This window comes from Parasteatoda tepidariorum, chromosome 1, assembly GCF_982258835.1.
Source record: "Parasteatoda tepidariorum strain Cologne lab strain chromosome 1, Ptep-v5.0, whole genome shotgun sequence".
Classification (NCBI taxonomy): domain Eukaryota; kingdom Metazoa; phylum Arthropoda; class Arachnida; order Araneae; family Theridiidae; genus Parasteatoda; species Parasteatoda tepidariorum.
The window spans coordinates 8,661,249-8,688,351 of record NC_141755.1 but is presented as its reverse complement, the minus strand read 5'-3'; the positions used below and the strand labels follow the sequence as shown (position 1 = coordinate 8,688,351).

General features: G+C 28.7%; 1 long non-coding RNA gene across 1 annotated transcript in view; it reads right to left on the bottom strand.

The window, feature by feature from the left end:
• Window positions 1-2,517: 2,517 nt before the first annotated feature.
• The window catches only part of LOC122270675 (uncharacterized), a 234,375-nt gene continuing 209,789 nt past the window's right edge, over window positions 2,518-27,103 (bottom strand). Inside the window, exon 5 of the long non-coding RNA XR_015432466.1 lies at window positions 2,518-3,518. This is a non-coding gene — a long non-coding RNA (uncharacterized LOC122270675). The remainder of the gene's footprint in view (window positions 3,519-27,103) is intronic.

Sequence of the window (27,103 nt, the reverse complement as noted above, 5' to 3'; positions counted from 1 at the left end):
CTCAGTTTTGCTGTTCTTCCGGAATTAGCAGGAGAATTTTGATTGACAAATAAAAGAAATATTACGCAAGCGTTATTTTCTCTTTTTTATGTCGTAAACATGTAAAAGAAGTAGTTAAGCATGCAGAACTCTTTCTCTAAACGTCCAACAATTAATTTACAATGGATATTTAATGATTCAATCTATACCAAATAATATTTCAGTTTGAAAAGAATTTTTAGTCATACTTTTTAACTAGTTTTAGAAAGTAATGTAGTAATGTAGTAATCTTTCTAAGTAATGTAGAGAATTTACATCGATTAATGTTATGCTGAATCATCAAAATTATATCTACATGCTTCGCATTTTTATGTAGCATATTTCAAGTTTCACAAAAAAAAAAATTTTTTTTTATCATTATCACAAGAAATTTTAACTCTTGGCGTATAATCATATTGCCCGCGTTGTGCTTTCCTTAACAAAGCAAATATATTCGCATTATTTCTATTTTCTAATTTTCATAAATTAAATACACAGATTTATATTTGGGAAAGAACACGAAAAACAATTAAAGAAACATTTCAGTAGCAAGAGCTTTGAGAAAACATAATTCATACTAAAAAAAATAATTTTTTTTTTTTTTTTTTTAAATTTTGCTTTCAAACTCAAGAATAATAACAATGATTAAAAGCTGTAAAACAAAACTTACAAATATTTACAAAATACTTAAGAAAATGAACACCTCACACATTTTTCTCCTGATAAAAAATAAGAAAAAAGATGAGAAAACTCAATTCTCTCTTTTAAGTACTTTAATCTACATAGAAGAGACAGGATCAGAATTTCAATTACAAAAATCTAATTTTAGTTACATTGCATATGTACTAGAGGTTGAATAAAGGGAGGCGATTTTAAATTAAAAAAATAGACAAAAAAAACTTAAAACGACAGTACTTTTTATATAACGCTGGTGACATTATCTAGTTCATACACGTATTCTTTATTTTTCTCTAAACCTTGGGGCCGATAAATATAAAACTTTTAATCAACGCTTCTTGTTACAAAACGTGCCATGCATTAAAACTTTAGTAAATCCAACACTTTAAGGAAACACTCATGAATTGAGAGTCTTTCTATTTCTAAAAAAAAGATATAAGGAAATTCATTTTGTTTTAGTATTTTATTCCACTGAATGAAGACACGCTTATTTCCTTTCTGATGCATTTTTTCACATGTTTTTCGAAATGAGTGTCGAAGTATAATACCATAATTACTTTTATTTAAATGTTTTATAAATGTGTGTATTGATTATTCCAAACGTTTCTTTTAAAAAGAAACATTGTATATTTTTAATGCGAGGTAGATGTTAGGATTTTACAAAAAGTAAAGAAAATTTTATAATAAAATTAAACTCTCAAAGTGACTTCGGGCTTAATCTAATTGGCATGCTGACTTCGAATTTGGATTAAAAGTATATCAAATTAAACTTTCTTTTATTTTCTCAGAAAAAAAGGGGAAGAACTACTTTAAAAAATGAGTTTGTAGCTTAAAGAATAGTGTTTAAAACCATATCCTAGTTAAAAAAAATAAGTAAGAAGTATGTTAATTAAAACCGGATTAAAAAGAGATACCTATTGGACACGCATAACATAAGAAACTTATTTTTTTTTTCAAAATAAAATAGGTTTGCGAGTGATATTGCTTATATAGATATATATGTGTGTGTTTAAATTTGATGTTCAAATAAACAATCATTAAGTTTTTTGTGAATAGTTAATTTATGTCTTGATTGCGGTTAAGTAACGAAACATTTAAACGGAGCAAAACATTCCTTTAATTTTATCTCTATAGCTCTGCAAATTTAAACAGAGAAAACAAAAGAAGTTTTAAAGTAAGCGTTGTAACTAATGTCATTTTGTCTTACAAGGATTATTTGAAATGATGGACAACGAAAACCATCTTCGTTTAACTCTATTCAAGGTCTGTGTATTTTTAAGGGATAATTTTCTCTAGCACTGTCATAAGTGCCTGAATCAATTAGTGTTCACCGAGATCTGATCTTCTCAGTGAAATTGAAGCGCAATATTCCCCCAAAGCAAAACTTTGGAAAGCTATGGATCCTAGGTTCTGTTCCTGAAACCGGTACATTAGCCGTACTAAAATAGTGGTAGCTGAAAGTTTTCTATCATACTTTGAAATCCGCCGGCCAGGTGGCCGAGCGGTTAGCGTGCCTGACTGCGAAGCCAATGGCTGCGGGTTCGAATCTCGCTCTGGGCATGGATGTTTCCCTCTATGTGTTGTCCTCTGTTGTGTGTGATGCGTGAATGTGGCTCACCCTATGAACGGGTATCTGTTGCAGCGTGGCGTGGGCAATATTGCTCGCCTCCGTGACTTAGGCTCACAGGTGCTCACTGGATAACGTTAAATGAGCAACACTTCCGGCATCTTCAGAGGTGAAGAACGAAAGTTCAGTACCAGCCGTTAGGAAAAAAAAATACTTCGAAATCCGAGAGGAAAGACCATTTTAAGCGCCAACAACGTCATTTCTCTGTGCCCTTTAAAGATAAATCCACAATTAAATAAGCAGGTACCTATGCCACGGCGGAGATAAAGGTATAGTAATGAGGTGCTCACATAAACTTCTATTGCATTCATGAATAAATTTTGCCTTACTACAAAATTCTTTCCACGAAGGCACAAACAAATTAAATATATCCCGAATGTATTTTACAATTAGCATTAATCAACTCAATTAAAAAATTGCAATGTAATTTGTCTTAACGTAAACAGAAAGAAAATTAATTCGATGTTTTTCCGTAAAATTCATGGAAAGGAAAATTTCTTATCAAACCAAATATTCCTTACACTGAAATGAGAGGGAATTATCAAAGAGATTCATTCAGCTGCTCTAACCATCATCACTCAGTTCAAACAGGGATTCATGGTGGCTCATTCATTATACTGCAATCGTTCCGCCCCAAATTCAATTTAGACTTCCCTCTTATCTAAATAAGTTATAAATTCATATATCGAGGCCTTATCTGCCGCGAGACTCGTTTAACTGAAGGCAATAACGCTTAGTTCAGAAGCTTGTGGTTTCATTTGGAGATTAATTCTGTGTTTTACAATTTAAAATTTCAGTTATTTTAATTAGGAAGTGAAAATTGTAATTGAAAATAAACCTTTCACAGTGGAAATTTTCAATAAAATTACAGGAAAGGGAAAGAAAGAATTTCTGTTAAATAGCGTCAGTTTTGTTCAAACGTACATAATCAAGTTTCTTGCGAATAGGGTAATAGAAAATACTACTTTTTCTCCAGTACTTTTTCTTACAGGCAATTTCACTCGTATATTTAAATGGATCTTTTATTTATTTCATAGGTATGAAGCCGTTCATTCTGCGTGGGTAAGGGCTTCACTTAACACGCCTTCGACTGGTATTTAATTTCTTGATTTGATGTTTGGTTCTGTTCTGTCTGGTCTAGCTGGGCTTCTGAGGCCCAAAATGGCCCTTTTCGCATTAATTTTCCATTGAGAACCTGTAATATAAAAAAATTAGATTACTTATCAGCATCAATAAGGCACAATATAAGGTAAAGAAAGTAGAACGGCACTTTGCCATGGTAATTGTAGGTAAGAATTTGAATATATAGGTAGAGATAAAAACAGAATTGCAATTAGAGAACAAGCTGAGAATATTTACCGGAAATTAAAGGGTAAGAAAATAAATAAAGAACGTATATTCAAGTTGAATAACATCAGGAATATATACAAATACCTGATAAATTACAATAAAGATTGTGTACCTCTGTTAAAGTAGGGACCCGGCCGTCCTGGTGATTACTATACTCGTACCGGGTTGCGTTTGAAGTCTGGTGTCTGATCCATTTGCAATTTATACACAAATAGGATAATGGGAAATACCGTTTTTCCCGTGCTTTTCCTTACAGGGAATTTCTCTCGAATATTTAAATGCATTGTTCATTTATTTCATAGGTACGAAGCCGCTCATTCAGTGTGGATAAAGGCTTACCTGCTTCGACTGGGATTCGATTTCTCGGTTTAGAAGCGGGGTGTTTGATCGATTTGCAATTTCATCGATATCGTCTTAGTAGTTCGGATTCAATTAAAATATAATGAGCCTTATGGCTTCAGATTAACGAAAGGATTAAAGTCCAAGCTCAGGAAAGTAAGGTACTTAGTTTTTCTTAGATAATTTCTTCTGAATTAATTAATTTCTTCTCAATATTTTTTCTGCATTTTCCCTGAAGCTTTTTATTTTAAATCGCTGTAGTCTTACACGAGACCCCTCATAAATAAATATTTTGCTCGATTTTATCGCTTTTTCTAAAGCATGGAAATTAATATAACTTTATAATTCAGTATGAATAAAGCAAAATAGTTAGAAAAAAAACATATATTTAGTAGTTTCGTTTCTATGAACAAGAACCTTCCTTAGTTTCGAAATATAGAATGGTAGAAGAAAGAAACTATGCAAACAAAATGCAAAAATTAAAAAGTAAAAGTTGAGGCTTAACTATAAATAGTCTTTGTAAATGGAATCGATGCTTCAAGGTTACGTAATTTCCCCACTTTTCCCTCTATGCTACCATATCATCCACACATTTTACTTTTTCCCTTTTGTAGTACATTATTTATATAGTATTAATATATAATAATAGTACAGTAGTAATATAATAATATACGGTTACGAATTATAGATATTCCTTAACTGACGAGTGTATAAAAATAGTACAGTTTCTGCCTAACACATCGTAAGCAAGGTAACTAAGAATGAAAATGTCGCTTCAAGACTCCAATTTTAACCATAAGTAGTAAAATTGAGGATAAAAAATATGTTTGAGCATGATATTAAACAAAAGAATGGGAAAAAGAGACATGCGTGTGTGAGGAGGTAAATTGAGGATTCCTAGTGTGTAAAATGTGGAAATCAAAGTTAAGTTAATTTCGAAATGATTGAAAAGAATGGCTTATTAGAAATATCATTAAATAAAATATTAGATTTTTCTTAACAAATATAAAATTATTCCTTGAAGTCAAAGTTAGTTGATGAAGAGTTGTGTTGAATGGTTTTAACAGAAGAAAACTCAAAGATAGAATTCCAACTGTGCAAAGGGATGACAGATTATTTAATATTCTGATTTTGAGCGTATATTTCATATTCTCTAAGTCGAGATGTAATGGTACGTTTAGTTTGTCCACAAGACCACACAGACGAGAAATTTGATAATTACTCCAGCTATTAATATCAGCAATAGGGTCTTCAGGGTTGGTGAAGTGTAATTCATTCGCTGGAGAGAAAGCGAATTTTAAAAATTTATACAGATTATTAGCGATTTGAGTGCAGTTTCTGGGATGATTAGGTAAATCAATCAAATTGTTAATGTTCGAATTAATAATATTCGAAGAAAATTAACGGTTACTTAGATTTGATTTACTAACAATTGATATATATAAAGGAATTCTTTGTATAGAGAAGATTTCTATTCGAAATAATAATATATATCATGGTAAATAAGTGTGTCAAAAGACACATGTGTTTGATTAGTGAAATGGGATGAAAGGATATGGGAGGGTTTAAACTGCAAACAATTTCCGATAAACCGTAGCGAAAAATTCCTCACAAATATGAGTAATTAGAACAATTTAGAAAGTTAAAAAATTTACTTTCTTGTTCAAACGTCAATTGATTGCAAGGATCTATGGAATTTATATTATTACGAATTCCACAGATAATTATAACTTGCATTAAATTCACATTTGAACAAGAAAATAACTCGGTATTGACTAAACCTCTAAATGAGAAAACATCCGACTGAACGTTTCATCATACTGATAAATTTTCTATTTTTATTCTTGTAAACATACAAATTACGTCAAAAACAGTAGGCTTAGTGCATTATATCGATTAACGCAATTGATTAGAAAGTACAGAGCAGAATACAAGAAGTATGAATGACCATTTGGCAAGTTAGCATACCAAGCAACTTTCCGTCACACAAAACAAATGATCTTAAAGTCAAATGAAATATTTCTTGAGGAACTCTTACGATGCTTTAAAGTAGACAAGAGTTAGACAGCAGTTTCATCTTAATTTTACAATTTCCTTTTTTTGTCAAAAAAAAAAAAGCACGCGATTTTTTCAAAATGATTGTCAAAATAATGCCTATGATTGCCAAATGATTCCTACAAAATGATACCTTAAGGATTGCTGAATCAGTAAAAAGAGTTTTATTTTTACGAGTCAAATGTGCTATAGCTACAAATTAAATTAAACTTAATGTAATTAACAGTTTTCTTAAAATCATAAATTTCAAGGAAAACCAGACAAACTTCATCCAGCCTAAAAATTTTACAAGTATTAAACATGGTAATAAATACATCATAAAATAATCTTCCCTTAATATTAAACCATTGAATATATCTCTATACTAAACATTTTATCTGAACTTTAAAATAACAAATATTTATAATGGGCCTTAACACAGAATACGCTTTTCTAGATAATTCACAACAACCAGGTAATTCCAGATCAGCCAAGAACAATGATTTAAAGTTTATCTAAAGCACAACTCATCAACGGATTCCGTGGACCGAAAGTCAATAACGAATACAAATGTGTTAATTATAAAGAGAGAATATTTCAGAGCCTAGACTAAAGAACCAACTCTTGTATTATATTTACTCCAAGTCCAGTATAATCCGTTATCACATTGAATGCATGTATACAGATTGTCCAGTATAAATGCACACACATAAGCGAGGAAACTTGTATGCCTTTTGATAGAGAGGTTCCAGATATGAGTAATTTACATTTATCATTTGGGGTCCCAGAAATTGAATTTCGTCGAATGGGCCTCTATGAGACTTAATGAAGCACAACTGACTTCTCGCAAGTTCGGTATATTTCTAGAAGCCATTAGCTGAACCAGTGGATCTGGCGCCATTTTTGGGGAAATTTATAAGTAGAAGAAATATTTGTGCTATTAACATAAAAGTTCGCTACTATGCAAATATTAATTTCGTTATGACGTGAAATATTTGTGCTATTAACATAAAAGTTCGTTACTATGCAAATATTAATTTCGTTATTACCAAAAAAATGAATATCTAAGATTTAAAAATAAATTATTTTAGTTATAATAATTTTGTTTGGCTTGATTATTTTAAGACGTATCGGTGAATAATAAGAATAAAAAAAAATCCGATAGTAGAATGGAGTATTTGCGAAGTGTAAAATCAAGTACTAGTTTCAAGGTATTAGCTTCAAATGCTGCTTTAAAAACAAAAAAAGAGAACAATATAGGTTGTTTACTGCAATCTCATGAAATAAGTTTAACGTTTAATCCTAAAATCTTCTTTAACCATAATATAGGCATATTACTTTTTTTTTGTCGTATGCCTGTTTAGGCAGAGGGGGTGCGATTGTTCCTGTTTCTCAGTGGCGCCATCTATGGCCAGGAATTCGACTTCTGCCACGCCATTCACGCAACCACAACCCGTTTATAGGGCGGGTCACATTCACACACAAAGGAGAAAGAACATAGGACACACAGAGAGAGAAAGAAACATCCATGCTTTGCCTGGGATTCGAACCCAGGACCTTTCTGATGCAAGGACAGTTCCCTACTCCCAGGCATATTACTGCAATATTAATAAGCTGTTAAATTAAACCATGCTTCCGTTCATCTTTCATTTATAATAATAAAGAATGTTGCTGCTGTTGTTGACGTAGGCCATTAAGGCAAGGGATGCGATTGCTCTTGTTTTCTGGTAGCGCCATCTATGGTCAAGAATTAGACTTCTGTCACACCCACAAGCCGCACCTGTTTATACGGTGGTCCCATTCATTCATTCATTCACAGATCGTAATTTTTACCTGAACCAGAGAATGATCAATCCCCAATTTAGTACCCCCAGAGGTATAATTTGTTATGCGAACATGGAGGTCATTGTAACCCGGCAGATTTAACGTGCACCAGTCACCATTTACTACACGGAGAGTCTTCGACTGACTGGATTTAAACTGCCGTTCTTCCGAACGTGAGTCCAACTCCCCTACGTTAATGAGTAAGTGTTAATGAACTTATTGTGAATATTTCAAACTGCATGAATGGAATATACTGAGTTTTGAATTTCAAATAAGACTTCTATCTGACAATCGGAGACCTGCAACTCGAGAAGAAGTGAAGTGATTAAGCCTAACTATGTGATTTAAATCAGATATAACTGAATAGTTAGAGATACTACGCGCGTGTTTCGAACTTGATTAACATCTGAATAGACAAATGCCACAATTTATCTATGATGACGTCACTTGCAGGTATCCAATTACGAAAAGTACCCATGACCACGTCGAAGCATCGAAGCAATCTGAATGAGAACTCTTCTCAAAATTGTTAGAAAGTATTTGAATTTTGATTTCGAATCTTTTTATGTTCAGTTTTACATTTTACAATTTATAGAAATTTAGGAGCACGATGTATAATAATGTCGTTCAAATTTTCTGCAACCTTAATAAGATGTTAAGTTTAACAATAGCATCTTGCAAAAATATTCGAATTTTCTTTATTTTTGCTTACACATTAATATGCTTAATTTTAAACTAAAACATGGTTCATTTTTGCAATTCATTAAAAAATTACCAAATTCGCAATAGTTTTATGATTCAAGATATAAATACTATGGTTCAAATTTGAATATTGATTAGAAGCATATAAATTGATTTTAACATATAGAAATATATTTTTGAACATTGTATTTTGTAGAAAACGCTCAGAATTTTCAAGTGCGGAATTAGAACTCAAAGCTAAAAAATAAGTGAACTCGCAATTTAGGAAAGCATTATATTAAAAAAACTTTAAAATTTAAAAAAACAATATTTATTTGAATTTCCAAGTTAAATATCTTTCGAAGCGTTATTATTTTTCTAATATTTGTAAAGCAGTTTAAATATAATAATGTCACGAATTGTATGTTGGTTTTACAGAAACAAAAACATTTATCAAATTTGAAGAAATGTTTTTCCTGTTTTCTAAACAAAATTTAACCACAACTTCTAAGCCTTTATGCCTGTTGCTGAATTAAAGTTGCGCTGAGTACTTATGTTTTCTTGAATTGAAGTCAAATAAATATTTTTCTTTAAATATTTCTTTCAAACTCAGTTTCTTTATTTAAGGAATGAAAGGAAATGAAAAAAAGTAAGCCAGTTTTATATTTTATTAGGAAAAATTTATTAATTAAAAAAAAAATTATGCTTAAAAGATACTTTTATAGTATTTTCTGTATAAAAATTTGATTTCGTTTCGAGTGTTACCTAATCATTTATTACGGGAACTTACAGAACTCGTTATTTGATATCTAGAAATAAGCATTTAGTATATCGTATTATATTATATTAAAGTATCATAATTTGTTAATGACTTAAAATTTCCAAGAATGAAGATTTGATAATAAATATGATATGAAATTGTAAAACGCTTATAAAAATGTATACAGTTTTGTTAAAAATAATGAGAGATAAGTAAACAAATACTACTACTTTATTTTTATTTTTCAAAAAAATATATTAAGAATATTTGAACATATTTAAATGCAAGAAATAAATCTAAACAAAGTTACGCATTCATATAAGCTAATATTATCAGTAAAATATATTTTGCATACTTAATTAGCGTTTTTTTTTATTTTTCGTGACTTAGGTTAGTTATTTACTTAATAATTTAATATAAATTATTGCTTTCATTCTCCGTAATGAATTTTATTTAAAAATTGAAATATTATTAAATACAGTGACAGAAAGTTTATGATGAGCTCAGATTATCTATTTTATTTAATTTTGAATCGATCTCAATAAATAATAATTAAATTTTATTCCCAGACACTTACCATGATTTTTTTCCTATAGTCGAAAATTTTGAGTTCATTATATAGGAAAAAAAGTTAAATAAGTATTTTTTCTCTAAGACTGAACTTAATCATTATTTTTTTAATGATTGAGTGGCTAATTCCTCACTTACTTTAAATTCATGCTAGGAATTGATTAGTGATTTGGAAAAATAATAATTCGATAGCATGTGACAAATTTTTAGAATTATTTTGGAAATTTTTGAAACCGGTTAAAAACCAATTTCTTGCGTTATTCTGTTCTCTTTGTCTTGCGCTATACACCAAAATACTAAAAATTATAGGCTAGAAGCTTCTTATAAAGTTATAACAGACGCAAATTGATCAGAAAAAAGGTTATAAACAATGAAATTGAAAATGCTGTTATTATGTCTGTGGCAATAAAATAGATAGAATTAGATAGAAAGACTAGAGTATTAAAGATTGGGGTTTGTATCTTAAAAAAAGTTTGGAATGCCCAAAAAACACGATATGAAAAAATGCTTTCCATGGTGAGTTATAATAAACTCTTAAACTAATGACAAATTAGTCTTGATTTCTCAAAATACTTTGTTTAATTTTTCCCTATATAAAGTTTTTATTTTATTTTCAAAGAACAAATGGCAAGGTAATTTATAATTGAAATCACAGAATTTGAAACAAATGGAAATGCATCTAGAAAGTTTATGAGGTATAAAAAGATACTGGATGAAGAAATGAAGATAATTGAAAAGTAAATTGCACTATTTGCAGGAAAGTGAATAAATAGTTTTGTAACTCAAAATGTAAAAAAAAATCAGTTTTATGACATCTTAAAACTTCTTTGTTGTTTTCAATTATAACATTTCATTATTTCTTTTGATGTCATCTTAAGTTGTTGCCTATTCTCATGTCCATTTCTGATATCAGTGTACATTTTTGATAAGTGTAGTAATTCACCTTTTCCGCAAAAACGAATTCAATTTGATTTATTCAATAAAAAAGTTTTCATTTCATTTAGACATTCTTTGTCTTTTAAATAAATTAAAAAACTTTTTTCAAATATTCATGTTTAAATATTTTTTATAAATATCTTTAAATGTATATAAGGTATATCTGAGAAATAGATTTTTGATTTTAATAACTTGAAATGATAAACTTTACAAAAGTCAAATAATCTCTGCTTTCTCTTAATCAAAATTTCTCGACTTGATTAGAAAAATAAATAAATAATTTTATTTGTAATGTCAGATTTAAGTCTGCAATTTAAAATACAATGTCATAATTTAATTAATAAATTAGTTATTAATTTTTGCGAAATTTACTGTCAACTGAATGAGTTTTGATATTTTTAAATTTATTCAATTTGTTTAACCAAGCATACAAAACTAAAAGAAGATTGAAGGGCTTATTTTTTTACCGGCTCGGGGATCACGCTATTGAGTCTAATTTTTTTAAGTTCGGCCACGTATCTTAAGGCGAAAGGTTTAAATCTGACAAGAAGATTGGTTAGCGTACTTTTGTGGCTCTTAAATAATTAACAATGCACTTTTGCACGTAAAAATCCAATCGCCAGGTTCTAAAGTTATTCGGGATATAACGGCTTTTGACTTAACTCACTCGCTTGAAAACGACTTTTCACTTTGCAAATGATTTTGTGTTGAAAGAATTCATGCGAGTTTATATCATGTAGTTTAAGGATTTATTCTTTATTAACTTCAATTTTTATTAATGAATTTAATTATAAATGTTTTGTACGAGAATTTTATAAATAAAAAAAAGCATGCAGCTTCCCAGTATAAATGAATGAATAGTGACAGGAATAAGGATCGCAAATAATTACATTTCTTTGATACAAGAAAAAAAGCCTAAAACTATAGGCAAACTGGTTCTTTCTGAATTCTAATTAAATTATTATTTCTAAATTTGCAACTAATTAATTTTTAAATATATATCAGTTTCAATAATTTTATATTGAATATAATTTACATGATAAATTGTATGTATATTCTATATGACAACAAAATCTGAGACAAGGTCAATTTTCATTTATTTTTAATTTTGAATTTAAAAAAAAGATGCATCTTGCACAACTTTACGAAGCATTTGTACTTAGACCAAAATTTGTTATAATATATATTTTTATTTTATAATATTATTAAAAATTACGAAAATTACATTTTATACTTTTATACTACTTTTATATATATGTAATATTATAAATACATATTTTTACGTTATTATATATATATATATATATATATATATATATATATATATATATATATATATATATATATATATATATATATATATATATATATATATATATATATATATATATATATATATATATATATATATATATATATATATATATATATATATATATATATATATATTATAGCATTTTTGTGATAGTTTTAGCGATTACCCTCATAAATTGAACAAATTATTTTTTTTCCGATAAGAAACCTGTTCTTTTTCTGATTTAATCCTGAATCTAAGCTCGTTAATGAATCTGTTCTTGTATAACAATCTACTTAAACTTGCTTGTGGCAACAGAGAAAAAGAGCAAAAATCTCAATTGTCCGTTACCAGCTTTCTTAAATGGAGTCATCCATTTTGTAGATTATTTCCAATGACAGAGAAAGAGGAACGTGATTCAGCCGAAAGTAGTTATTGCAACAAGAAATCACTTCCCCAGAGAAAGTTTCCACGTGGTAGAAATCGCTAGACTAAAACAATGGTAAGCTTATGGGTGAACGTGCGACTCCCGATCACGTTTTTCACGGGTTATCTCTCCCTCTAAGAGCCCGAAAAAACCCCTTTCCTTTTACTCCCACTCTCTGGTGTCAAAAAGGGTTGACTCCAAAGATTGAAGCCATATTTTTTCTTTCTATTCATTTATATTCTTATGGGGTATTATCCAAAGGTTTTTTTAAAATATGAGTTGGTTTTTTTAGTCATCATTTCCAAAGAGCTCTTTGTACATTAAAAAAATGCGTCTCATATCATTCATTTAGTATCAACAAAGTCTGGTGTATGTAGTATTAAATCACAAATTATGTTGCGTATTATTCAAATTCTATTTTATTTTTAAGGCACTTTTTAAAAAAATCTTGCACTATTTCCCTTTTATTAATATCATACGCTTAAGAACTGCAAGATTCAGCATATTTTCGTGTTTTATAAGTAATTACTTTTTTTAAAATTTTTTTAACTTTACTGAAGAAGTTATGTTAAATAGATTAAATGGGCTGTTTGTGTATTACCCCCATAATTTTAACAAAAAATTGTTTACGAAAATTATTTATTCGCTTCTGATTGAGTCCTAAATCTGAACTGATAAATCAAACTATTTCTGCATAACAAGCTACTAAAAATCTGAGTACAGCAACAAAGAAAACGACCTAAAATCTCTCTACCCCAATTACCAGCTTTTTTAAATGGTATCATCCATTTTGTAGATTATTTCTAATGACATAGGTACGGGATTCCGCCAAAAGTAGTTATTCCAAAAGAAGTCACTTCCACAGAAAAAATTTCCACGTGGTAGAAATCACGAGATTAAAAGAGTGGCAAGCTTATGTGCGAACGTTCGGTTCCCGATCCCGTTTTTCACGGGCTATCTGTCCGTCTAAGATCCTAAAAACCCCTTTTTTTACTCCCACTCTCTGCTTTCAAAAATCTTTCGCATTTAAGAAAAAAAAACTGTCAGCTAGTGCTTTAATGTAAAACCGTGTATTACTCAGAAAAACAATGTTATTGAAAAAGAAATACCCGTTTTTTTTTGTTTTTTTTTTTTTTTTTTTTAGAGGAAGAAAAATACTGATAGTATAACTAACTACGTTATTTTAAGAATCTGTTATTTTAGCAATACAATTCTAAAGAAAACTAAGTTAGCATTGTGATCAATGCAAACCGAGAGCAGCTTCCGTTCGAGCAGCCGACGCTGGGTTTCGAGCTTGCGTCACCGCATTGGGATACTAGGGATCCGTCCTCTGAGGTACTACAGCTCCAGTGTTTAAGTCTGAAGAGTAATCTTAAACTAGTTTTAACTTATAAGTCTAGCCTTTTGAAATAATACTTAAGTGTAAAAGCGTTTAAAACTACAGTGACCCACCTTTATATATTAATACCAAAAAAATTATATATCTAAAGAAATAGAATAATCAGGTATCAATAAAATCAAAGGATAATCAAGTAGATGACAATAAATCACAGTTTTACTATTACAATGTTCAAAACCATAAAATAATTCCTGAAAAATACGAGCAAGAAAAGAAAATAATTGTAAAAATGATTTGAAAAAGAGGCAGAGTTATTGTACGATAGGCAAAACTATTGACGAAAACTAAAATTTAGACAGACCAAGTAAAATATCCTCATTGGTAGACAGATCATGGTTTAGCCTTCCCCTGCCTTTAAGCTAACCGTGAAAGTTTTTAGTAGTTTTCGCCTCCACGTCACGCAAACGTGGATGGTTCCACGAAAAAAATATATCTATACAAAGGTAAATTTATCCCAATACTTGATTCAGGAGCTTCCTTATCTTCTGGATTGTGTTCAAAACTGCAAGGCTACGATGCTGAACATAGGCTGCCGTAATCTCGAAATTGCTTCTGCTGTTGAACGAAAGTTATAAAAATTTAAAATACAACATTGATTCCTGTATTTATTTTAATCTGATGATTTTATTCCTTTTATGATTAGGATGAAAAACAGGATAATACCGTTTTGTCAACAAAACAACTTTAAACCGTCAAATATACAGAGAGAGTCCGTAAAAAAAATGTTTGCAGGATGTTTGGTGAATTTTTTGCAGTTTAAGTGATTTTAACTAGGTCATTCATTACTAGATTTAAAAATCCACTTCCAGAAGTATAGTAGTCTTTTTTTCAAGCCTCTTCGCTCATGAACCAAACCCTTTTAAAACATAAAAACGTGTCTGCTAATCTTACATATGTTAACGTGCTCACCATTTCTATCATTGGTAAGAAAAGGACTGTATGTGTTGCAAAATTATTTTATTTTAATATAAATAATTACATAACTTCGATTCAAGCCATGCTGGCTTAGAGGATTGAGTGCGAGCACTCAATCCTCTCGCACCAACTCGCACCAACCACAATTCTGAAGAAAAATATCCTTCTTGGTAGACGGATCAGAGTGTTAGATTTCCTTTGCCATCAAGCCATTCGCGGAAGATTTTCGTGGTTTTCACCTCCATCTAACGTAAATGCGGGTGGCTTCGTGAAGAAATATTCTATACAAAGATAAATTCATTCTAATACTTGATCCAAGAGTCTTATCTTCTGGATTATGTTCAAAATTACAATGTTACGGAGTTGAACATTGGTTGTCGTAAACTTAAAAACGAGTCAGCTGTTAAACGTAAATTATAAAGTTATAAAATAAAATATTGATTCTTGAATTTATTTTACATAAACCCTACGAAATATTTTTTTCAAAAAATTTAAAAAAATATATCAGGCAACACAATGTAGATATTTACAGTTAAATGGTACTGCAAACCATGATCTGACCTATTAGATCCTTAATACTTAGAGTACTAGATACATAAGCCTCACTAACTTCATCACCGACAGCATTTAGGAAAACATAGCTGAATCTGAGAGAGAGAGACAAACAAAAACTTTACCGAAGTGATTACAACTATTTCGTCCGTGACTAGATCTCAATATTTACTGCCTGCCGCGGGCTTTTGGCCTAATCCTCTTCCTGAAGCAAATCCTTCCCAGCATACCAAACGCTCCCTTATATATGTTGGCGCTCTAAAGAAAGCAATACTCGGTGAAGAAAACTGAGCGTACCATTTTTCTCGTTAGTCAAAAAAGATCGCATATGTTGCAGAAAGTGACGTTTATTACGTCATTCAGGTTGGCATCAAGATCAGGATGAATAGCCCCTACGAAACGTGAGTTCCATACAAGTGAGAGAGAGAGTAATTTATACAAGGTGATGAAATGTTGCGATTTCTTTTTCAACGATAAAAGGTAAAAGTTGCAATCTTAAAGTGTTTTTCTCCCTTATGAGGAGGCAAAACCATCACATGTCTTTGATTTTCTTAGACTGAAGTTCAATTATTTAAATGAAACAGATTGGCTTTAAAGTAGACATTATTGTTTGGTATATAAATCAAAATCAGTCGATGCTCTTTTAATTACAGTTCTAGTTCCTTGATTCTCGTAATAAAAATATTTAATTGTGTTATCTTCTTTATATATATCTATATATAACAAAATAAATAAATACAAGAAAGTTAAGAAAAACAATAAGTTTCATTTATTGCGCATAAGCTGCAAGTAAACAGAACTCATTAGATAAGTTCGAAATGAAGATAAAACAAAGGAAAATTATCGACATATGAAATGGGGGGGGAATAATAATATAAAAAAATAACAAACAACTGATTTTTAAAAAAAAGGATGAAGTTTTATTTAAAAAAACGGGAGAAAAAAAATTCCCCCCCCCCTTTTTCATATGTCTGTAATTTTCCTTTGTTTTATCTTCATTTTGAACTTATATATATATATATATATATATATATATATATATATATATATATATATATATATATATATATATATATATATATATATATATATATTTGAAGCATGAAAACAAAAATTAATAAACACAATATATATTTTTATTAAGACTCGACTCTCGAGTATTAATGAATAAATCGTATTGAACGATTTGGGTTACGCTTCTTTTTGAAGTATAGATTTTCTAATTAAAAATAATTTTTGTAATACATTTTAGGCAACGAATGGTCAATAATAATTCAAATTTACATTATATATTTTGCAATCACAAGATATTTAACTTAGGAAAACATTACAATCGTATCCATTTTATCAAGCGTTTAACAATGGAAATTAAAAGAGTACTGTAATTTCATTTAGAAATGCGTATAATTAGAATTTTAACAGGAATTTAAGCAAATATAATAGAATTTATTCTCCCACCTTAAAAACTAAAACTCCAAATCACGTAATAATGAATTTTGTTTTCCTTAACATGCTTCTGTTCTCACTTATCTAATACATCTCGAAGAAGTTTTAATTACAATAACAAGAATTTTCCTTTAATAAAACTTCCATGAACAACCACATTTTCAACATAGTCTTCAAAAGGAAAAGCAAGACTGTATGAAGTACATTTTTGAAACCTCTCTTTACACACACATTGAGGTTAAATTAATATTAAACTGTTTATCCACATGCCCGTGTCGCGATTGTAATAATATTTACTACACAGCGAAAGAGGATTTTAATTAAAAGTCTTCATTATTTTTTTGCTTTATTGGAGTTGCAACGTCTAGAAGGTTAATTAATAAATTCTTAGAGCCGCAAGGCTTAATTGATACCAATAATGTTCTAGAAGGAGTAAAAAGTTTCCTACAACAACTCCTGAAGGAAAGCTGACAACTTCAAATAAACGATCAGACCGAAGTTTATGATTTAAGATCCCCTAGATTTCATAACTTTAAAAAAAAAAAGAGGACACAGATTTTTGTTGAAGTAAAAAAAAAAAGGAAGTATATTGCTGCACTTGAATGTCTAACACCAATGATTGATTACTGCGGCAAAATTAAATTATAAAAATAGGATGGATAATTTTTCATTATGATGTTGAAATTTAACAGAAAATGTATAAAAAAGAGCTTTTGTTTCTTCTGATAACAGGTACTTTCGGGAAAAAAAGAAGACATTTTTCAGCTTACAAAATTTATGTGTCTATCATATATTTTAGAACGAATTATTAAACAATATCTACTATCTTTTTTACTCTATTTTATGCTTCTGAAACTGCTTTTTATCATGTCTCTTTTATATATATATACATATATATAAAGTCGATTTTCTATCAGAAATCGAAAATATGGTTAGAATTTTTGAGCTTGTTTACAAAAGGTATTTTGACACATTTTACAATTTCATATTTCTTCTCTATATTCTTACGATACTTTTACATTTTTGATTTTCCTCTCTTGAAAATTATTAGAATATTTCATTATTCCCTTAGTTCTATAAATAATCCGATAAATTAATAAATCTAGTCAAATAAAATGTTCCGTCATCTGACACATTAAATAATTCGACTGACACATCAAATAATAATTATTCCTTTAGGTCAATAAATAATCCTGCAGATTTATCAATCTAATCAAATAATATAATTCGTCATCTAGCAAATTAAGTAATTCGAAACACTGTTAACAATTAATAATTATTCCATTAGGTCTGTAAATAATCTGGCAGATTAATAATTCTAATCAAATAATATATTCCGTTATCTAACAAATTACTTATTAGTAATAAAAAACTTTACTCAAATTCAAAATGTTTTTTTTTTAATTTCACCACTTTTCGTTCATTTTAGCATTTTTTTTAATTAAAAAGCATTCAAAAGTTAATTCCAACAACTCTCCGCCCAATAGCTAAATCCAATAATTTATATATATTTAAAAAATATTGATATCTCAGTTGTACAGAATAAGACTAACAGCCAAAATGCTTTTATACTTCATGATATCGTTTCTCTCTATAAAAAAATATTCGATTACATATTAATCCCCAAAATCTTTATTAACTAAGTCCATTAATATAAATTTATTTTGTCAAACAAAATTAATACTGATAACACGGAATGATAGCTAAAACTTACTATGAAAACGTAGTAAAAATTATTCAAGCTTAATTAAAAATTATCACCTAACTAAAAATTAAATACATTCTGCAATGATGAAACATGTGCTGAAAGTGTCTATTAACTAAATCTAATAATATAAATATTTCAGTCAAACAAAGTAAATATTGATAACACGGAAAAGATAATTAAAACTTACAAATGAAAACGTAGTAAAAATTATTCAAGATTAATTAAAAACTATCACCTAACTAAAAATTAAGTACATTTTGTAATGATGAAACAGGTGTTCAAAACGTCTATTAATTAAATCTAACAATATTTTTTTTCATCAAACAAAATGAATATTGATAACACGGAAATGATAATTAAAACTTACAAATGAAAACGTAGTAAAAATTATTCACGCTTAATTAAAAATTATCACAGAACTAAAAATTAAATACATTCTGTAATAATGAAAGGGTTGTTGCAAAATGAGTTAGATATGTAAGTTACCACTATGATTTGTATCAACACAATTAAGAATTCTGAATCAAATAACAGAAAAAAGTACCGGCACTCAAGATGACGGCCCTCATTTCATTTCATTAAATTTTTCATTTTGTACTTTTCATTTTTCCGCAACATGTCACGCAACAAAAAATCTAATAAACCGTAATAATAACAGCATAATTACAGTGAAATCACTGAATCGCTCTAATTTAATAAATATTACTGTAAAAATTACGACATAGTATTTTACGATAAAAATGAATTTTACAGTAATTAAGATTTTACGAATTTTCTCATGTTTCTGATCGTATGGAAACACCAAAATGCTCGGTAATGAGTTTGGGAAAGCTAACAAGAAAATATAGTTTCGTAATTTCTGTAAAATATAGTCGGGCCCATACTGTCATTCCACAAATTTCAATAGTTGCTGTTTCTATGAGAATAAAATCAAAATACGCATTTAAATAGAATTTATGTTACAAAAAGTATAAATATATTGCATTGTTTTCAAGTAATTATTTCTGAAAAATAAAAGAGCTGGTTAAAATAATTAAGCTGTTTAAAACTTTTGATATAAATTCACTTCCGCTTTTTATGTTTGTTTGATATCTAAAAAAACCTAAATCATAAATATTATGATCAATAATTAATTTAATTTTTATCTTCTCACACCGCTTTAAAAAAAACAGAAGCTTGATAATTTTTTGCAATTTTCCCATTGCCTTCCTTTGCTACATTTATGTTAAACCAGAACGACTCGGAACTCACCTAGTGAAGGTGGTTGTTCATCGAGTTCCACCAACAACCTACCCAATCAATTATTAAATTTTTCTTGAGGTGTTTGCATTATATTTATAACAATTTTTAATAGATTACCATTATTTGGCTTACTATATTATTAAGATTCTTTTTTTAATCTACGCAACATTTAACGTGGGATTTTTTGCAGAAATAAGGCAAACCTGATCTAGATTTTAGTGTTTTATAACCGTAGTGTATATATATATATATATATATATATATATATATATATATATATATATATATATATATATATATATATATATATATATATATATATATATATATATATATATATATATATATATATATATAGTAGAGTCCCGGTTATCCGAGTTTCCGCTTTAACTGAGCTGTCAAATATTTCAAAGATTTTTTTTGTTCAAGTTTATTTTTAAAAAAACCGCTGAAAAATAAATTTGAATTTTATCTTCCAAACACTCAGAAAAACAAAATCCAACAACTTGGTCTGATGAAATTATCATTAATATCGTCAATAATGATAATGAATCTAGCGAAGATGATGAAGACAGTGATTATTAAAATCAACATATAAAAATCTCTCATACAGATGGACTAAAAGCTATCGAATGTACTATTGAATATATAGAACAACAAAAAGAGGCGACACCAGCCTTCCTGTTATCCCTAAAAAAGGCGAAACATTACTACAGAAAAGCGCCAAAGTTACGTAGAACGAAAAACGATTAAGGACTTTTTTTAAGTAAAAACTATTTAATTCTCGTAAAGTATGCTTTTTAAATGTTTTCAAGTAAGCTTTTTAATTATAATATGAATTGTATGTGGTATACTCGTATACATTTTGTATTTCTTAAATATATTACATTTATACCTTCTCTTTTTCTTTCCGTTTTTATACTCTTCGCTTTAACCGAGTTTTTCAGTTATCCGAGTTTGTTGCGGTCCCCATTAACTCGGATAATCGGGACTCTACTGTATATATATATATATATATATATATATATATATATATATATATATATATATATATATATATATATATATATATATATATATATATATATATATATATATATATATATATATATATATATATATATATATATATATATATATATATATATATATATATATATATATATATATATATATATATATATATATATATATATATATATATATATATATATATATATATATATATATATATATATATATACACAATATTTACAACCACTGAAATAAATATTAATAAATTTAATAAAAAAGTTTATTTACTTAATTCTCTGATGATCCCATAGGGAAAACAAATTACCACAGATACTCCCCGCATCCTCCTCACAAATTACGAAAAGCGTCATATGTTTTTGAAAGCACCGAAATCCACCTTACCGATCCCCCTTAGCCCTCAGAGATATAAAACAACTCACATCTAAATCCCATATTTCCTTGATATCGGATATCGCCTATTACTTTAACTGAAAGGATATCAAGGACGGGGAGACGATCACATGTCAAATAAAACTCAACAGCAGGCTGCAATGTAATTATAAAAAGAGACAAGAATCACATGAAGACGCATCTTCAGACTCTCTCTCTCTCTGCAAAGAAGGTAAATTGAGTGAAGCCTTTTCCCTACTTAAGTGCTTCTCTTTTGAGATGTGGCTGATGTTTAAATAAATTAAAACGCTGTTAGTGGAAAAGAGATTCTCAGAGACAAGAGTAATTCAGTTATTTGTGATGTTCGAGTGCTCCTGCCTTCCAGAAGTAATTTCGAGAACTTTTGCTTATTTAAATTGTGTTTATAATGTAGTCTAAGAGATTGCTGTCAGTAAAAATGTGCGGAAGATGATTTTAAGTAAAATTTAACTTCTAAATTGTTAACATGGCTGACGGCTGTAATAAAATATTACGGAGTGCGGTGAGCAGACACTCGAAACAGATATTAAATTGTTTAAAGTTATAAATAAACAATTTTAAAGCACTCTAGATATTCAGACGGTAATCGTAAGATTTTATATAAGTACCAGTTTAAAATTTTAAAATATATATTAAAATTGAATTGATATGCAAAGGAAGTAATATCTTTTAGTGTGTGGGGTTTTTGTTTAAAAAATTTTGACTACACAATGTGATTTAAAAGGTTTCAGGAGGGATTAAATCAAGGTTTTTTTCAAAAACTACTTTTCAAAATAACTATAAAAAGAAAATTGATTGAAAAATGCATTTTTCTGGAAAAGGTCTTTTTAAAGGGTTGGTAGGCTTTAACTATTATAAGAACTAAACAATTAAACTTTATCTATTATAAGAAATAAAACTATAACAAACACTTGCAAAGATAAAAATTAAAAGACTCACACTTTCGATTGCTTTACCAACTGGAGAGCACATATTAATCTCTCTATTCTAAAAAAAAGTTTTTGCAGTTAATTTTGTCCCCTGAAAAACTTTTTAACTACGTGATGAAAATCTAAGATTAAGGAATCAATTCATTCAGAATCTTTCAGGGAAGACATTTAGGGCATTCAAATCTTTTACATAATTTTAAATTTTTATTTATTTTAGTTTTAAAGCACGATTTTGCAGTTAATAATGAAGAATAACCGCCGTTCACAACAGCCAATCACATGTCTGAAAACGGCAAGCTTAAAAAAGCGATTTACAAGTCTGAATTTTCTTTTTCAGAGATGCAACCAATCACAAAATAGTTAGAATTTCATTCTTCAGTTTTACAACATCTCAACTTATTTCGTATTGATATATTGATTAATCTGATTATTTGCTTTCTAAAACGTTAATTCGTAAGTTTAATCTGGTTTTAAATCTTAATTCGATTTGTTTATTTACAAGTAATGCCTAAAAAGAAAAGACCTAACATTACTAAAAAGTCGCAACTCAATGCGACATATTATCACCGCAAAATGATGAAGTTAACAAAGTTAATGAAAATATTTTATCACGTGTGCCAGGTGAAGAGGTTATAAGTTATAGTATTGATAAGGCCACACTATATGGAGTAGATAAATCAGACGGGAGAGAAGAAGAAGCTACTTTAAGGTATTCTATTGAATATTTAAACTCCATAAATCTCCCGGGACTGCCACCTCATCAGCTCAAATTAAAAGTTGGATGCATTGTAATGCTGATCAGGAACATATCTATTGTTGATGGCCTTTGCAATGGAACTCGATTGACTGTTCTTAAAATAGGGAAAAGAGTATTGACTTGCCAAATTGCTACTGGTAATAAAAATGGTAGTATTGTCAATCTTCCAAGAATAGAATTAAATACATTATCAAGTAATTCTTCCTTACCATTTGTGCTTTATCGACGACAATTTCCTGTTAGATTAGCTTATGCCTTAACAATTAATAAGACCTTCGATAAAGTTGGGCTATATATTGAACGGCCTATTTTTTCTCATGGATTGTCAAGATGCACAACGAGGGAGAACATTACAATATTTATTAAAGATGATCCAGTCATTAACAATATTGTATATAGAGAAATATTATAACATATATATATAATGTCAAATTTATAAATGTATTTAGCGTAAAGAAAATGCTATTGGTGCATTGTTTATTTTAATTCCGCAAAATTAATGTTTTCATTTATAGTTATTTTGCTGAATATTATTAAAATATTTTTTTAAAAATTACCCTGTTCTTAACAATATTGCTTATTGAAAAATATTATAGTGTTTGCATATATATATATATATATATATATATATATATATATATATATATATATATATATATATATATATATATATATATATATATATATATATATATATATATATATATATATATATATATATATATATATTGAATTAAATGTGTTAAAAATATATTCATTTCTTTGGGACAAAGTCTGTATTATTGTGATTATCATTTTTTTTAAACAAGTTTCATATTAAGATTATATCTGCACATTGATGTTAATTTCTGACAATTTTGGCTCATTTAGAGAACAAATAGGACATAGAAGGAACTGTAGTCAACGAAAAAAAGTGACATTGATATTGACACACTGCTTATTCTGCATTTAAGAAAATTAATTCTTTTCGATGATAACAGTTAATATTCAGTTTAATATTGAAATATATGAAATCAAAGCATTCTTGGTTTTGCGAAGCAAACCAAGCAAGAATTGCGAAGCAATTCTCCGGGGGTTGGCGAGCGTCAGCGAGCAAGGGGCGGAGCCCTCTAGTATTTCAAATATTTGTTTTGAACCAGGCCAACATTTTCTGTATACGGGGTAAGTGACTCCTGAGCCTGACCCCCTGAGGTAAGTACATCGTTCTCCGAAACAATCTGAGGTTTTTAATTTGAGAGTCTAATTTTTGATGCGAAGGAAAGGAAATAAGCTTTAAATGTATTCGGCTCGACTTTTAAAATGTATTCGGCTTAACACATTGCAGTTCATGAAATAATTTGTATTACAACTCAATTCTGAAATGTGTACTTCATTTTTTTATTCTATTAACTCGTAGTATAAAATAAAAAGATACTCTAAAAGAAAATTATTTGAAGATTATTTTATTTAATCTTAATAGAAAAAAAAATTAATTTAAGTAAATATTATAATTTACATTAAATTTCAAAATATTTATATTCAAAATGAACGAATATAATATCACTAAATTTAGAAGTAAAACTAGGATGCTAACTTTGTGTATTTAATATTGTAATTTCAAAGGTTATATACGGAGAAAAAATTTCCGTAAAATTGCTGAACTATATGATAATGATATTCCTGGTCAAAGGAAGTCATAATTTTGAGTAATAAAACCCAAATATAAGGTATTTAAGCTAGTCATTTGGTAATTTTTCAATTGACTGAACCTTCTGGTACCGAACTTCTAGTTCTGGTACCGAAACTTCTGTTTTTCAAAATTTTAGTCCTTATTACCACACATTTAGTAAAAACTACAAAACTGAAAATTAAATTTATCCAAATAAGCGGTTTTTATGCAATGCTCTAAAATATTATTATAAAATCACTAAATTTTACCACATTTTCGAAATTTTATCTCATATAATAAAACTATACATTTTATTGTTAATTTTAGCAAAAGCACTTTCATAAAAATTAACATGCCTTTTAGTGTTTCCATAGAGCCAGAAACAAGGTAAATTTTACCTTAATCTGATAGTTTCAACAAGGTTTTTTTTCAGTGTAGGAATCAATTTATATATTTTTTTTTGTATATTTGACTTCAGAAAAGATTCTTTAATTGTTCATATGAAATTTGCATTATTTCATTAAATAGTTAAATGGATTAATTAATTTTTTTTAAACTTAAATTATGATCTGTGTAATATCCTTGTGTTTTTTTCAATACTATCATATTTCGAATTTTAAATTACAAGGCCATTCACAAGTAATATTTCAATTTCTTTAAAATTCTAATTAATACGAAGATGAAATTCTTCTTATTAATAAGTATTTTTTTCTGTCTTTCATGAAATAAAAAATAATTTCTCCCTAATAAAACAATAATAAAACAATTATAATTCTAGGCTTAGAAATTTACAAATAATTCTTAATTTTTTAAAAGAGCTTCGAACATAAATAAATTTGTTCAAATATTTTGTAATCCTTACAATATAAATATTTAAAACAAGTTCCCTTTTGTTATTTAATTATTTAAAACTTTCAGTTAATTTAAATATTTTTGTAGTTCATTTAATCTAACGTATTTTTTCGAAAAATAAATATAAGTAGAAATTGATAAAGGAAAAAAACTTTCCAGCGTATAAGAACAACAGCTTTTTCGATACTCTTCCTCAAAAACTCAATTTTAAATTTCTTTTTTATCAGTTTTGCACTCATTCTACATTTTACGATATCGATTCTCTTAAAAAAATTAATTTTATCCAACTTTATAAGATATGAAACATCAAAAGATTTCACGCAAAACTTGAGATACTTAGTATGCAAAGATGATATCTGCGATCTTTCACTTCTTCAATACGTAGTGCCAGGGACGTAAAATTTCCCTTCTAAAGATATAAAAGGGAAAAATAGGGGAAAAGCGTAGTCACAGACTCCAATAACGTAAATTGAAAGTAAAATCGATGAAGCAAAAATAAAAATAATTCGCTGCATGGGAACTCCCCATGGAACCATTTTCTATGTTTCCTTTCTTTTTCCCTTTCAATCGGCAAAGCGTGGAGACAATATATCGGATTCACTCTTCGCCCGTTTTTCTTCTATCTCCAGTTTTTGCATTTTCCCACCATCTTATTACGCAGCAAAGATCATCAACATCATCATCGGAGTATCAGAAGGAAGAGGCTAACATAGGGGGTCGAAAACAAATGACGCAAGTGTTCTCTTTCATTTTTTTCCTCTTCTTACATTATTTTTTCTTTTTGTTCAGTTTATTTCTTACACTGTGAAATATTGCGGACCAAATTATGTTAAAAAGAACCAGTACTCAGGGTACCAGTACTTTTTACCGTAAAATCTATTTTTACAGGAAGTTTTGGAACAAAAAGTCTCATATACCGTAATTTATACAATAATAATTACTGTTATTGTTGTTGTTGCTAATTCCCATCTGGTCTGACGGAGTCAGACCAGATCAATAAATCCGTTAACATTTAGGAAGTCCGAGACTAAAAGGGGAGAGGAATGAGCGTCGTTCCAGTCCAGCCCTAAACAGTTCAAGATATGCTCAGGTGATTCCTGGTCTTGTTAGAATTTAGGGCAAAGAGGAAACATCTTTTGATTAACAGAAAATGTGAGACTTTTGAGGTGTCCACTGGCCAGTCGGGATAAGCATGTGTTGGTCTGTTTGTCACCAGGAAGAGATAGAGAGAGAGTCCAGATCTTTTTGCTTTATACCAGTCTATACCCTACATATTACTTTTTGCTTTATACCATATAATAATTACTGTAAAATAATTGAATCCCTCGCATTAAATGAATATTACTGTAAAAATTACGGTATATCAGATTTTTTACGGTAATAATTATCGTAAAAACACTGAATCACTTTCATAAAATAAATATTACTGTAATAATATTTTACGGTATAACATTTTACGGTAAAAATGGATTTTATGGAAAAATGGATTTTGCTGACCATGAATTTATTATAGTGTACTTTTTGACAAATTAAGCACAGAATCAAAAGAGAAAAAAAGCATCTAAATAACTTATGTTTTAATAAACGCTCCTAAATGTACTAATATGCATTATGCAATTGCGAAAAGTAGAACTTATTCAGTAAGTAATTATTCAGTGCAGCTGATATTTTATG